The following is a 14,089-nucleotide window of genomic DNA, read 5'->3' on the forward strand; positions in this document are numbered from 1 at the left end:
AAAATGAGTGGAATAACATCCCATTAAAAGGTGCCAAAGGGGTATGAGTAACCAAGTGCAATGAAAATAACATCACTCGGAAGACAGAGATTCCAACTACCACTCTTCTGAAATTAACATACTGTCAGAACCTACGTCAAGCAATTTATTTAAATTACATTTAATACGAAGTTTTAACAACATCAACGGTAACAAAAACACTTGTTTCAATAATCAATAGGGAAGACAACAAATAATTATTTCTTTGTGGGTCACTTAAGTGTCCAAAAGTCAAATTATTGTTCGTTCCAAGTTTAATTCCTTCTGACACGTTCAGTTTTAATTTCATAATACATATCACCAAAAAGACTAACTTATGTTTAACTTTTAATACAAGTGACAGCACAAAAACATACCATATCACTTCAAATAATCTTGACACCAAGTTTACAAGTAAATGAGGAAGGAATCCACGTTGTGCAGATAAAGATAATATCCAAAGAACAATAAATCAAAACCCCAAGAACGAGACAAATTGTTCACAGTTTTTTGCGTGGAAAAACTTATATTCTCGATTAATAGGACATCAACTCTACCAGCTAATTTCAATCAAAATTGAAAAACGCACGAAAAGTTCAATTTAAAAAGGAAGACACAATTGATAAATTCAAATAAGAAAACAAGTTTTCGAAGAAAGAAAAAAATACCAATGCGTCACCCAGATTGGATTTGCAGAGAACCAAGCAATGTTTTCTTTACTAAATAGTGGAAAGGATAAATCCTAAAGACGGAGCAAAAACTTGGAACATAGAGATGAGAATTTAGGAATGGACTTACCAAATGGCCGAACGAAAACAACTGAGACCGTGGATGTGCAGTGTGCGTAAGAGAAACTGGGAGATAAAATTGAATTTTGCTGCTACAGCACGAAAATTGGAAAGAAAAATCTTCTTACGTATGTTAATACATGACCATAATAATAGAACAGTGATACACGGAAACATGAAGAAAGCAGTTTCTTAATAAAAGAAAAGAAAAAAAAAAGGGTTATTATGTAACGTTATGCAACAAAGTTTTTTATTAGAGAAAGTACCATTCATTTCCTTCCCCGTGAAACCCAGAATCCTTCCCAGCTAGAGCCATGGCTGAGACGGCGTTGTCAATGACACCGAAATGATCACCAAAAAGGGTCCACTGACTCGGATTTGTGATCTTGTTGGGTCGATTCCTATAGTAGTTGTTACTAAGGTAATGAAATTTAAACATGTGTCTTTCTGTTTTTTAACTGATTTAAATTGTATTGGTGATTCGGTTGTGGAGGCCACTACAAAGAAGCAGCTTAAGTATGCTTGAATTTCTTAGCCTTGTTAATGTAATTTGTTTTGAAATGCTATTGGTTTTGCAAAAGGATTCAGTTCAGCTGGTCTGATCTATTTTGTGTACTGGGATTATCTCGACAGTTATGAAAGACAAAAAGCCAGGCTTACAAAAGTAAAAGAAAGATCATAAAAAAATTGTGCTCTCTTTGTCCTGCTTTTATTGTAGGTGACATGTAGAGAAATATTGATCGCACTTGTACACATTCTAAATGCATACAATTAGTATTATGGAGTTGGAGCAACGGAGTTAAGCAATGTAGATTATAATAACCATAGTAACTGCCTTGAAAAACCAAAGCCCTATTCAAATATTCATAAAGGTCAAATCCAAATCCAACATTTTCGGTTGTCATTTGTCTTTTAACTCATGTTAGCTAGTTTTATGAAAAAAATTTATACATGGAATCTCTTAACTTCCCACTACAGAAAGATACAAACACATCAAATCAAAATGGAAACAGATGTTCTGTATTACAAATTGTATCTGCCTGCCTTCAAAAAGGGGGGAAAACGGTATCCTCAATCTAAATCACGTTTGACATGTACATTGAGATGACTAAAAATCAGTACCGCATGAACTAAATTTTCTGCTCTGAGGAAAATCTTTGGTTTTATTACTTTGCTTTTCATTTCTTTTCTTTTTAACCTTTTTCTTTCTTTATTTTGTTTCAAAACAAATGAAAGCTAACAAATAACAAATGAACACTCACTGAAACAATTTAGCAAACACTTAAACACCAAACTTTAATTGAACCCAAAACACATACATAACGTTGACATCTAATTCAAATGGAAATCAATCAGAATTATCCTACTCTCTTTCAATAAAGTTTCAAATTTGTTCATGGAGAGTAGAATTAAGAAACACGGTAACCCAAAACAGCTAAATGCATTGTGCTTGATTTCTGGTACCAAAAAAAAAAAAAAAACACACACACACACAAGAAGGAATTAGAAAATCTTACCTTTGAAGCTGTCGGATTCGAAGGCACCACTTTCATATTCTTCAGCTTCTGACAACAAGGAGTATGAGTGCACTTTCAAGGAATAGTTAGCTGGAGGAATTTGTCTTTTGGTTCTTGATATTTCTGCAAGAAATAACAATTTTTCAAATTACTATATAAAATTACCATAATGAAATACTCATAATTTGTCTCAAAATTACTCTTTTCCTCAAGAAACAATGAAGCAAGGAAAATGGAACAGGATATACATATCTTTATAGTTAATACAAACATCATGATCGTTGCATCCATTTAGGTGGGAAAAGAGAAGAGAAAAAAAAAAGAGTGAAACTATGTTCCTAATATTGCTCATTAGTCCACAAACGAAGCATTTTCCCTAGGAAATTGAATGAAAGAACCTTCCTATTTAGGTAGGATAATAGAAGAGAAAAAAAAAAGTGAAATTATATGCCTAATATTGCTCATTAGTCCACAAACGAAGCATTTTCCCTAGGAAAGTGAATGAAATAACCTTCCTATATACAAGAAAGATGTGAAACCTTGATGAAAATGTTGACCAGGGCAAGTCCAAAAAGTGAAGTTTTTTACCTTGTAAGAAAACAAATGGTCTCTGTGTCTGAAGCAAGCCGAGCAACAGAAGGAGAAGAGAAAGAGGAAGTCAAAAGGGGATGAAGCTCTTGTCGCTGACAGTAAGAGCCGGTTGGAGAGAGCATCAGCGTAGAGGAAGATAGAGAGAGAGGCAGAGAGAAAGAAAGAGTCGGAGAGAGAGAGGGGCAAAAAGAAAAAGGAAAAAAAATTCAAGAAAACGACAAAATACATAAACAAAAACTTTGAACAGTGAAATGTGAGTACGTGCACAGTAAGCAAACTGTGCTTTCTCATACGGTCGCACGTGTGAGGCTCAATATGAGAGTTAAATTTTTTATTTAAAGACTAATTTTGAGTTCTTGAATTCCATTATAAAAATAGAATTTTATCATTTTTATTTTCAATAAATAAATGACGAGTAAAAAAAATAAATTTGTTTTGTAAACATGATAGGACTATATTACTAGGAATGAGTATTCTAACATAATTACAACTAAGTCAATTCATGGTCATTACATAATGAATTCAAGTAGTCCCAAGTTTTTATTACCTTACAAGTCATAAGTAGCATATTAAATAATGAATTTTAAATGGCGGACATCATATAGCTACTTTTGAATATTCATATTCTTGTGTCATCCATGGGTCAAACAAAAACATTTGAATTTTTATAGTAACATCCAAGATTAAACCAAAAACCAGTATTTAAGTCATTCAAAGACAACCATTAAAGCTATTTGAAGGAAAAAAAGAAAAAGAAAACAAAGAAACTTTCATTCCATGGCAAATGAACAGTGATACATTAGTCCTCTAGAAGTGTATTTGAGAAACGCATTGAATAGACACATTGAGCAAGAATATTTTATAATGGCATTGAAGAAATATGTTTGGTCAGCATATTTAGCATGCATATTCAATAAAATCATTTAATAAGCATATCCATTAGTAAGTCAATTAGATAAAGCCATTAAGCAAACCATGAATAAAACCATATAGCAAACCATTAAGTAGACCATTTAGCAAACCATGAATAAAACCATATAGCAAACCATATAGAAAATCATATAGTAAACCATTTAGAGAAGAAAAAAAAGGGTAAACAAAAATAACAGTCAGATATCATGATAAATTCTTTGCATAACTAACTAAAAAAAATACTAAAATGTATAACTTATTTTCCAACATGTAGAGAGGAAGAAATAAGAAATAAGCTGAAGATGCAACTACAATGATAAGGGGAAGGAGATAGAGTGGGCCTTGCGTGATCAGATATGCAACAATCTTGTTGTCCCGGCTGTGTTCATTGAATAAATGTCAATCTGATTCTAGAATTCTTGTCATTATTAGGGAAAAAACACAACCATCAACATAAGAATTGCATCAGTTTTATGCACTCCAATTTTAACAGACGATATTGTGTATTTTTTCCTCAATTGCTTTGAAAGCTGGTTTGATTTTATCGTTCTAGTCATGATATGAAACAATGCTAGTTATGTAAAAAAAAAATGTAACCTTCTAATTTCCAAGATAAAATGTCTACATTAAAATTGACATTCCAAAATTGCAACAGCAATGAAAAAAGTTCAAAAAACTGACAACAAAACAAAATCAGCTTCATATCGCAAATGGAGTCAAATGCCCTAAGATTTTTCCCTCTTTTTTATTTTAAATTACAAACATGTAAATCAAATCTGTAAATTGATAGAAATAGCAATTTAACTAATATGACATGACCTGTAATTTAATGGGCTTAACACATGAATTACCAAAAACAGGTTTAGCCTCAGAATTACCGTGCTAAATAAATACAACAATAAATAGATTTTTTTATGATCAAGGGATAGTATTACCCGATTTTTATTTCATGGCATTTGTATCGACATAAATTCTTGACTCCACATCAGTTGTACTTGTATAATCTCTTGATAACAAGCGCTTGTTCATTGAGCTAACTCCATGCCGGTAAGGCCACATGCCACAAGCATGCTTGTCTTCCCTTGTCTGGTTATGATCGCCAATAATAGCAGAAAAAATATCAGGCCTATGAAAACCTCATAACAAATTTATAGTGTTCGCGATACTTTTGTTTAAACTCATATTGAATGAGACTATAATTGAAATAATAAAAAAAACAAACAAAACAAAAAAACCAGAAGCAAAGAAAGAACAAAATACGTTATGGATTTAGAATTAGGAATAAAGCAAAACAATATAATGAATGTAAAGATTAATATAAAAGTGTACGGCGTAATAATAAAGAAGAAAAGAATCAATTAAAGAAGAAAAGAATCAATTTTATTTAATATGCATATGATAGATGTCAATAATTTAACTCAACTAAAAGACAACTGTAACTTACATAAGCTGAGCCATCTAGCAATGCGAAGCATTCACAAAAAGGGCAAAAGTTGAAGAAAAAGATTGAACACCACGTGCCTGCTTTGAGATTTAGTACATAGAGATAGAAACAAACGTTGATTTAAAACAAAAAAAAAAATCAAACAACATTCTATTCAATTGAACTTGGAAAGCGCTAACCAAACTGAAAGAGCCTAAAAGTTTTAAGGGAACTTAAAATTGTACAACACAACCTAAAATACAAATCATGTGTTGAGCAAAAAATACAAACTATGCATATCAAAACAATTTTGGTGTGTTTTGACAAAAAGGTGAATGCTTAGTCTTTAATTTTCATGTAGTTTAGTAATAAAGAGAATTCTTAGAGGATGTAAGTTGTGCAAAACTCCACAGAGCATCAGTAGTTCTAATCCTTATTTGTATCTAACTTCTTCATTTTTTCATAGAGCAGATGGGCATATCTAACAACAAAGAACGTTCAAGTTTTTCCAGCCAATATGGACGACTAGTTATAAGCACACGCTCCGCGCGTGGACGCTTTGACGAATTTATTGGAGGCAAAAATGAAAATCATATTGTACTTTTATAACACATTTTAGAGATTGTAAATATATATAGAATGAAAGAAAGATGAAGATAAGTTTTGTTCTATGATTATTTAGCATGTTGATCGGCGAAGGTCGCACCAATGAGTAGAAAGTTAAATAACCATTTGATGTTTAATTTTCAAACAAAATTAACGTGTCGAGCATAACTATTTACATCAAAACGTTATAGTTACAAAAGTTGGTTGAGCACATATACGAGGAAAAAGTCAAAGAAATATTCCTAAACTCTTTTGATGATGAAATTCAATAAGACAATCAGAACTTAAATTCTTTCGAGACAAGTTCATACTAATGTACCAGAAATTTCAGGATGGAAAAAAAAAAGAAAAAAGAAAAATCAGTAATACAGGAGTCAAACTTAGATTTGAGGAATAAAAGGACATGTATAGAGAAGATCTTTCCACAAGTTGCCCTTTTGAACTACATTTGCGCTCCTCTTTAACTTTTTTGCATAATCTTGTTCAACTTACTCCAACACTTTCAATGCCTTAAATAATTCCTAAAACGGAGAAACATCTTTTTCTTTCCTTCAGTCAGTTTCAAAGAATGGAATCTATTCATCATTAATTCAAACTAAGATGAACAGAGAAAGAGATACCAAACTTAAGCAGTCAGTGGAGTAAGAAATCAGTTTCTATTTATCATAGAGCACTTGTATAGCTGAATTGGTCAGGAACATAGCTGTAACTAAGAGGGGACTAAAATTAAAAATTAAAAAAAAAAAACATAATAACTCACAGCTGTATGGTTAACCAGAGTCATTAGTTGTTGTATAGTTGACTCTGCATTGAAGCACTTATTTTTAGCATGCTTCATGACCAACCTATTAAAGCAAAATATATGAAGAAGAAACAATCAGAATCTTACTCAAAATCTTTGGATGGAAAGAAAAACTTAAAGCAAAAAAAAAAGGATATCTTAGATATTACTTTAAATGGAAACCCAACAGTTCTGTCTCACATGCAACTTGCACAAGGCCTACAAAAATGTAATATATATCATCACAGCAAAGATATCACCATCATTCTTCACACTTCATACATCTTAGAGAGAACTAAAATAATTGTGCACATTCATGTTAAGGACCATAGAGCACGAAGGATGCAAATTTCCAATAAAGAAGACTGTAAATGTCCCTTACTAGCTTCCAATTTTGAAAAGGAAGACGCGAGCCCATTATTGCTAGCATGACCAACGACATGTACAATTAAAAGACATGCATTAATTGATACAAAGCAAAGGAACAAGAGAAAATTTGGAGAAATATAAATGATTAAAAGGGTAGAAGGAAAAAAAAACAACGCTATAATAATACTATCTATACAACCTCTCTAATACCTAAACCAGAACAACCATTGTCCAGAAAAGACAGCTGGCTCATCTTCTTTTTTTTCCCCCTCTTTATCGCTTGATCTAATTTCAGTTTCTAAACATACCTGTATTGTTTCTTGGGGTAGGATATAAGTTTTTGTTGTGAATTCATATGGGCTAGTTTTTCTCAAGAATTTCACCTTCCTCTCAAGTTTTCCTATACAGCCTACAGCCAAGTCTTCAAAGCTGTGAGATAGAAGATCAATGATCAATTCCAAAAACCTTAAATATAAAACCTAATCACCAAAAATACGTGGAGTGTTGATAATTTAAAAGAACCAAATAAAATCAAGCAACAAAAGTGTTCAAATGAAGATATAATTAGAGAGAAAAAAAAAAAGGGAAAGAAAAGCATATGACAAAGACAAAATAACAAAAATGACTCGTTCATTACAATACATAGAAGAACACGAAATGACCTAATAACTTTTTCATAATGAATCTCTAAAACAAAGTAAAATACATGTTGAAATAGAATTTATGACAACGTTAATTTGAGGGAAAATATGTAGCTAAGCCAAATGAAGAAAACCACTACAAAGTATAAACTGCAGCAAATTAATTATATTGACAGTGAGAGAGAGAGAGAGAGAGAGCCAACCTGTCAAATGCTTTTAAATTTCTGAAATCAGGACATCATTTTCTTTGCTTCGACATAGTATTACCTGATTTTTATGTCATGGCATTTGTATCGACATAAATTCTTGATTCCACATCAGCTGTACTTGTATAATCTCTTGATAACAAGCGCTTGTTCATTGAGGTAATTCCATGCCGGTAAGGCCACATGCCACAAGCATGTTTGTCTTCCCTTGTCTGGTTATGATCACCAATAATAGCGGAAAAATATCAGGCCTATGAAAACCTCCTATTATCATAACAAATTTATAGTGTTCGCAATACTTTTGTTTATCTAAGGCAAGAAATTATAAACTCGAGACATGAAGATAAAATGTAAGATTTTCATTGCAACCCCATACAGAGCAGAGCATAATACAAGAATTTGTGTTTGTTTCGTAGCTTAAACTACTGTTAAACTTTTTTGCTAAAACGTTTTCGCTTGCAAAATTTAAATTTCCTTTCAAACTTATGAACCAAGCAACCGATAATTGAAGTATCATCAGAAAATTTTTAAAGAAAAAACGACCATCCAAACGAAAGCGAAAAAAAAAACATATGAAGAAGGAGAAAATAACCTCCATCAAAGAGGGAAAACCCCATAGATGATCGAAGCCCCCAAAGAAGAGTGAGGTTTTTTTTTCCCATTCGCTTGACCCACATCAAAAAGGGAAGAAAAGAAAAGGCCATAAATTATCAAAACCCTTAAAGAAATCTTTAAGAAGGATGCATGAGAAATATATTGAAGATACATTTGAGAAAAATTGAAGAAGATACATTTTTAAAGGGAATGAAAATTTGAAGATACGATCCTCACCTCGGGAGACTCAATCGAGCGTGCGAGTGCCCGCGAAGCTGCTTCCTTCGGAGTTCGAGGCGAGGCACGCGAAGTGAACTCAGTGAGTTAGGGTTAGGAACACGGGGGCTTGTTTCTTCGTTAGGACTAGAAGAGAGAAAGAGAGCGAAAGTGAAGGTTAGAGCGCAAATCACGAGGGGGAGAAGAAATCGAAGGAAGAGGAGATAGGTCTCGGTATAGAGACAGAGGAAAGAGATAACGTGATGGTGTTGTGATTTTAGAGAGAGAAACAGGGAAACTGCTACGAAGGGCTGTAAAAATTGAAGGTGTTGTGAAGATTAGAGCGCAAATCACGAGGGGGAGAAGAAATTGAAGGAAGAGTAGATAGGTCTCGGTGTGATCGAGAGAGAGACACAGAGACAGAGGAAAGAGAGAGAACGTGACGGTGCTGTGATTTTAGAGAGAGAAACAGAAAAACTGCTACGAACGGCTGTAATAATTGAAAATACAGTTATTCGCGTAGGGTATGAATTATATGTCGGACAATTTTTTTTAATAAAAATTTTCGTTCTTTCCATAAATTCAAATTTAGAATTTAATTTTTATTATAGTAAAAAATTTTTAAAAATAATTACATTTAATTTTTTTACTACAGTAAAATTAGTCAAAATTATATCTAATTAAAAAAATATACAGACAATTTTAATACGAAAAAAGTAAAAGACTAATAACAATTCCGTTCGATTCGCTAATTCGAGTTTTTAATTCGAAATGTGATGTGTAAAAACTTTTTTTAATAGTTAATAATTGAGACTATCAATAAAATGAGTTAGATATTATTGATGTTTTGATAGTTTTGTATTTTTATTAAAATTAATTTTATTGAATTTTTAAATCACAAAATTTATTTATTAAAAGCTATTTGGCTGGATTTTTCTTTATATATATATATATATATGTTTCAGAGAGCTTTTTGGGTGATTGATTAATACCAAGAAAATTAGAAATTACAATTTAGTCTCATGAAAGTAGTGTACAAATAATTTTAAGGGTGCGTTTGAAATTCGTTCTAAAATAATTTTATATTTGATATAAAAATAAAAATAAAAAAGTTTTTAATCTCATACAGAAATTATTTTTAAAAATGCGTTTAGTAGTTTAAAAATGAGTTTTTTTACACTGAAAATAATCTCTTGATAAAATTACTAAACGCATGTTCAAAAATAATTTATGTCTGAGATTGAAAACGTTTTCATTTTCATTTTCATACAAAAAATAAAATTATTTTGAAATGAGTTTCAAACGCGCCTTAACTTTTTCATTATCACTCTCAACTGACACACATTTATAGTAATATTAGTAGTAGTAGTAGTACCGAGTAAAACAATGGTTCAAATTAGTTTGGGTATTTTTATTATTTCACAACTAAACTTAGCAGAGTATAAGGCATGGGTTGTTGCTGTAATTCTTTTACGTTAAGAAACTGTCTATGTTATTTTGATAAAACATATGGGGCGTCAATATAAATTGTTCTATTATAAAACTAGAGACTCATGAATATAAAAAAAAAATGTTTATTCTACATTTTCACTAAATAATGCACCTTAAATATCTCAATCACTTACATTACTAGCAACTTTACTAATTATGCTAAACTTTGCACTCGATTAAATTATGCGGTGCAGCTCTCACCTGTAACATGGTCTATTATTTACTTTCTCAAGCATAACAGTTCCCACTATAATCCCATAAGGTGAGCCCAATCAGTTCTGCAATTTTCCTCCAAGGACATGATCTTCCCCTTGACCCTAGTGGAGCATGATAAACCCGATCTTTTAAGGGTCAGATTTAGGTCCCTGTTGTGTACTTGCTCGTTTTATCTTTTTTATTTTTATTTTCAAAATTATGATATACTTATTAAATTAATATGTTGTAATATGCACTTTTGAATGTCAGCACATACTTTTATCTATTGTTAAATTGTGTGATTATTATTTATTCTTTTATTTAGAATTTTGAAATTAAATGATTAACGAATTGAAAATTGAAATAATAATATATTTATATTTTATTATCTCGAACTTCAACTCCTGATAGGGCATGTTTTCCCTTATGGGATAAGGAGCGGGGATGGCTATCCAACCCCTTGCCCCTCGGCCCGAATTTTTGAGGTTTTTTTAATGCCCCTAGATTTAAAAAAAAAAAAAAAAAACTTTATGCAGCCCTTAAATATTTTTATTATATTCTCTTTTTTATTAACTCAACTTTCAAATATAGTTTCGTTTATTTTATCAATTTGAGTTTTTAATTCTAATTTTATTACTAAAAGCTCCCATAAAAAAGTCACATTTAACTTTTTCTGTTATAATGAAAAGCACTTACATAATATTACATCTTAATTCGAATTAAAAATTTAAATTTATGAACTGAATGATGCCTATATCTACCCTATAAATTCAAAAAAAAATTACGTGTTGTTTGTTATTATAAAATTGGTTTTAAAAAATTCCTAAATGACCCATCAAAATATCTATTCTCACAAAAAAAAAGTTTGAATACATTCAGACACAAATTACGGTGTGACTAAAACTTTTTGCTACAACAGTTTTAGTCGCAGAATTTTTTAGTGTAAGTACTTTTTCATGTAAATAAAATCCTTGTGACCAACGTCAAATAGTATTGACTTTTCACATCTGTTGGAGCACAACCATCGTGAGAACATTTTTTTTCTTTTTTTTGGCCCTGTTCACTTCACTGATTTGAGTTTAAAATTTGAGTTTTTCTACAGTAAAAAGCTCTCATAAACAATCACATCTAACTTTTTTACTACAGTAAAAAACTCTCACATAAAGTCACATCTCAACTCGAATTCTAAACTCGAATCAGCAAAGTGAACGGGGTTTTGTCATTTGCAACCAAAATGAAAATTCTTCCATGCAAGTCAAACGCGTTGACCGGCATGGAATTAGCTTGAGCTACTCATATTTGTGTAGTAGTCGCTTTTCGGTAAAAATAAAAAAATATATATTATTTGATAATTATTTTATAGAGCAACATGAGATGGTCCTGTGATATTAAGGGCATTTTAAAAACTAAGTTAGCTGCAATTATTCACTTTTCTGTTTTTCTTTCAAACCAACATATTTAATCCCTTAAATGCTCCCATGGACACACCCTAGAATGAAGACCAATTCCCCTAAAACCAGTAGAGACACGAATCAAATCTGCCATTAAAGCTCCCAGATGAAAACTCACATTGATTTGCTGGTGAAAAACTCGGTGGTAATAGCAAAGGAATGGGCTAGGGCCTCAGCTACATTGACAAACGAAATTTTCCCTACCCACATCTCAAATTTATTAATTACTAGCAAATTTCTTCTATAAATTGAATATAAAAGCAAAGAAAAAGCGGATTTTAAATTACAAATGGATACTAAATCATAGCTAAACGAAAGAAAAGAATAGATAGAGGGGATATATGAGGAGCAAAGTAACATAGAGGAATAAGGGGTGTCTGAAAATGTTTCGTATTCATGATATGTTAGTTGGTCAGAAAAGGAAAAAAGGCAAGCCTTTGGGTGAAACCCCAAAAATAGTGTGTGTTTTGTATTACCTAGTGGTTCCTCTAACAAACACTAGCTTTTTCATTATCACTCTCAACTAACACACATTTGTAGTACTGCTCGATCAAAGCCTTTGTAGTGTTAGTCGAACGTCAGAGAGACTCACAGTCACTGATCCCCACTGCCCTTTATTTGCCTAATTAATTTGCCTTTGCCTTTTAGAAGAACAATACAAACAAAGAACTCATCTCTCCTTACTCTCTCATAGTCTTTCTCTCTCTCTCAAAGTCGCTTTCTCTCTCTAGCCATCGCAATATCTAGGCAAGAAAGAAAATGCAAAGTTGTGGTGAACAGTAGAATCTATATCTGCAACTCTTCACATGGTCTGCATGTCTGCTTTCCTCTTCTGCAGTCACTGAATTCACTAGACCCAATCCTACCAACCAAAAAAAAAAAAAAAAGTTACAGCTATATGAACTTAGTAATCCTCTCTGATCTCTTTCTCTCTCTATACGTGTATGTACGTATATATTAATACCAAATAAAAGGTATATGCCCAAAAAAGGTACTTTTATTAGATAAAAGTGTTGTGCCTCTTGACTCAATTTGGGTTTTAATTTTTGGTGATGTAATTTTTAATATTTAAATGAATTAAATCTCATCTATTTTTTATTTTATTTTTTAAAATATTGTGTGTTAATATTTATATAAGTTAAGTCATGATTTTCTCATGTAATCTTGTCATGCACTGTTTTATTATTTGAATTATTTTGTAAGTGTCTTTTATTGTAATATTTTTAAATTGATATATTGTCGATTTTAGATAATTTGTAATAATAATATTTTCAAAATCAATATAAGGATTTAATTTATTCGATACTTTTATTTTGTGAATCAAAACCTAAAACGGTGAACGAAACATAAGGGATTATCGACAACTTACCCTTTTTACTATTGAATTTTTTCACATCAATTTTCTTTCTTTTCTTTACTTTATTTGCAACAAAATCACAACAATACTCTTTCTCGTACTTAATTTTATTAATTTATTCTGCTCTATCATCTTATTTTACTAATCATTCTTGTCTGTTTTATTGCCTCTATGTGAATACGATTGTCTTTCTATGCTACAATTGACCATTTATGAATAACACTTTAGGGCATCGTATTTAGCTTTCATGAAACTGTTAGTTTCATCTTTGTCTTCTCCCTCTCCAACTCTCTCTCTCTCATACACAGATACATACATAGAGGACAAACGATCAAATTACTGATACGCAATATTAACAGTCTTTAGCCAAGAGATCTTATAAATTATGATATAAGAACACTAGAAAAATTATTCATTAGATCTTAATTACCGTAAGATTACTAATATTGTTCTTATAGATTTAACCGTAAGTCTACAGTTGAACGCGCTGACAATTTGAAGAAGTAAAAATTACAGCATCAACAGTCAAATAATAGAAATCTTAATTATGATATAAAAAAGTAGAATACTATAGTTAATATTTATTTTAAACCCCTAGCCATGTGCACCCCATATGATCTGAAGTACGTGATGAAAAATTGAAGAAAACGTTTTCATTTTAACAATCTCTTGATAAAATTACCAAACGCATTTTTAAAAATAATTTTTGTCTGAGATTGAAAACGTTTTCATTTTCATTTTCATACAAAAAATAAAATCATTTTAAAACGAATTCCAAACGCGCTCAAAGTTTTTCACCACGTTAAATTACTGATTTTCCTGCAAAGTTAAACTTTTAAAATAGGAGCCTAACATTGAATTGTAAAAAAAAAAAAAAAAAAAAAAAAAAGTGCAAGCTGGCAAGATCCGGTCTATAATTAAATAAATTAATAG

The 14,089-nt window shown here is 31.3% G+C and overlaps 1 long non-coding RNA gene across 3 annotated transcripts; it reads right to left on the reverse strand.

Annotated features, from left to right (window-relative positions):
* Positions 1 to 821: 821 nt before the first annotated feature.
* Positions 822 to 9,107, reverse strand: LOC21404521. 3 transcript variants are annotated; one of them, XR_002903506.1, is made up of 9 exons: positions 8,684 to 9,107; positions 7,850 to 8,064; positions 7,314 to 7,434; positions 6,616 to 6,700; positions 5,271 to 5,347; positions 4,762 to 4,912; positions 2,912 to 3,006; positions 2,324 to 2,446; positions 822 to 895 (listed from the first exon to the last, which is right to left on the reverse strand). It is a non-coding gene; the product is annotated as an uncharacterized LOC21404521 (long non-coding RNA). The 3 variants fall into 3 exon arrangements; XR_002903505.1 differs by lacking the exon at positions 8,684 to 9,107 and adding an exon at positions 8,445 to 8,512; XR_002903507.1 differs by lacking the exons at positions 2,912 to 3,006; positions 8,684 to 9,107 and adding an exon at positions 8,445 to 8,512.
* Between the last annotated feature and the right edge of the window lie 4,982 nt (positions 9,108 to 14,089).

The sequence above is a fragment of the Morus notabilis genome, unplaced genomic scaffold (assembly GCF_000414095.1).
Source record: "Morus notabilis unplaced genomic scaffold, ASM41409v2 Scaffold336, whole genome shotgun sequence".
Taxonomy (NCBI): domain Eukaryota; kingdom Viridiplantae; phylum Streptophyta; class Magnoliopsida; order Rosales; family Moraceae; genus Morus; species Morus notabilis.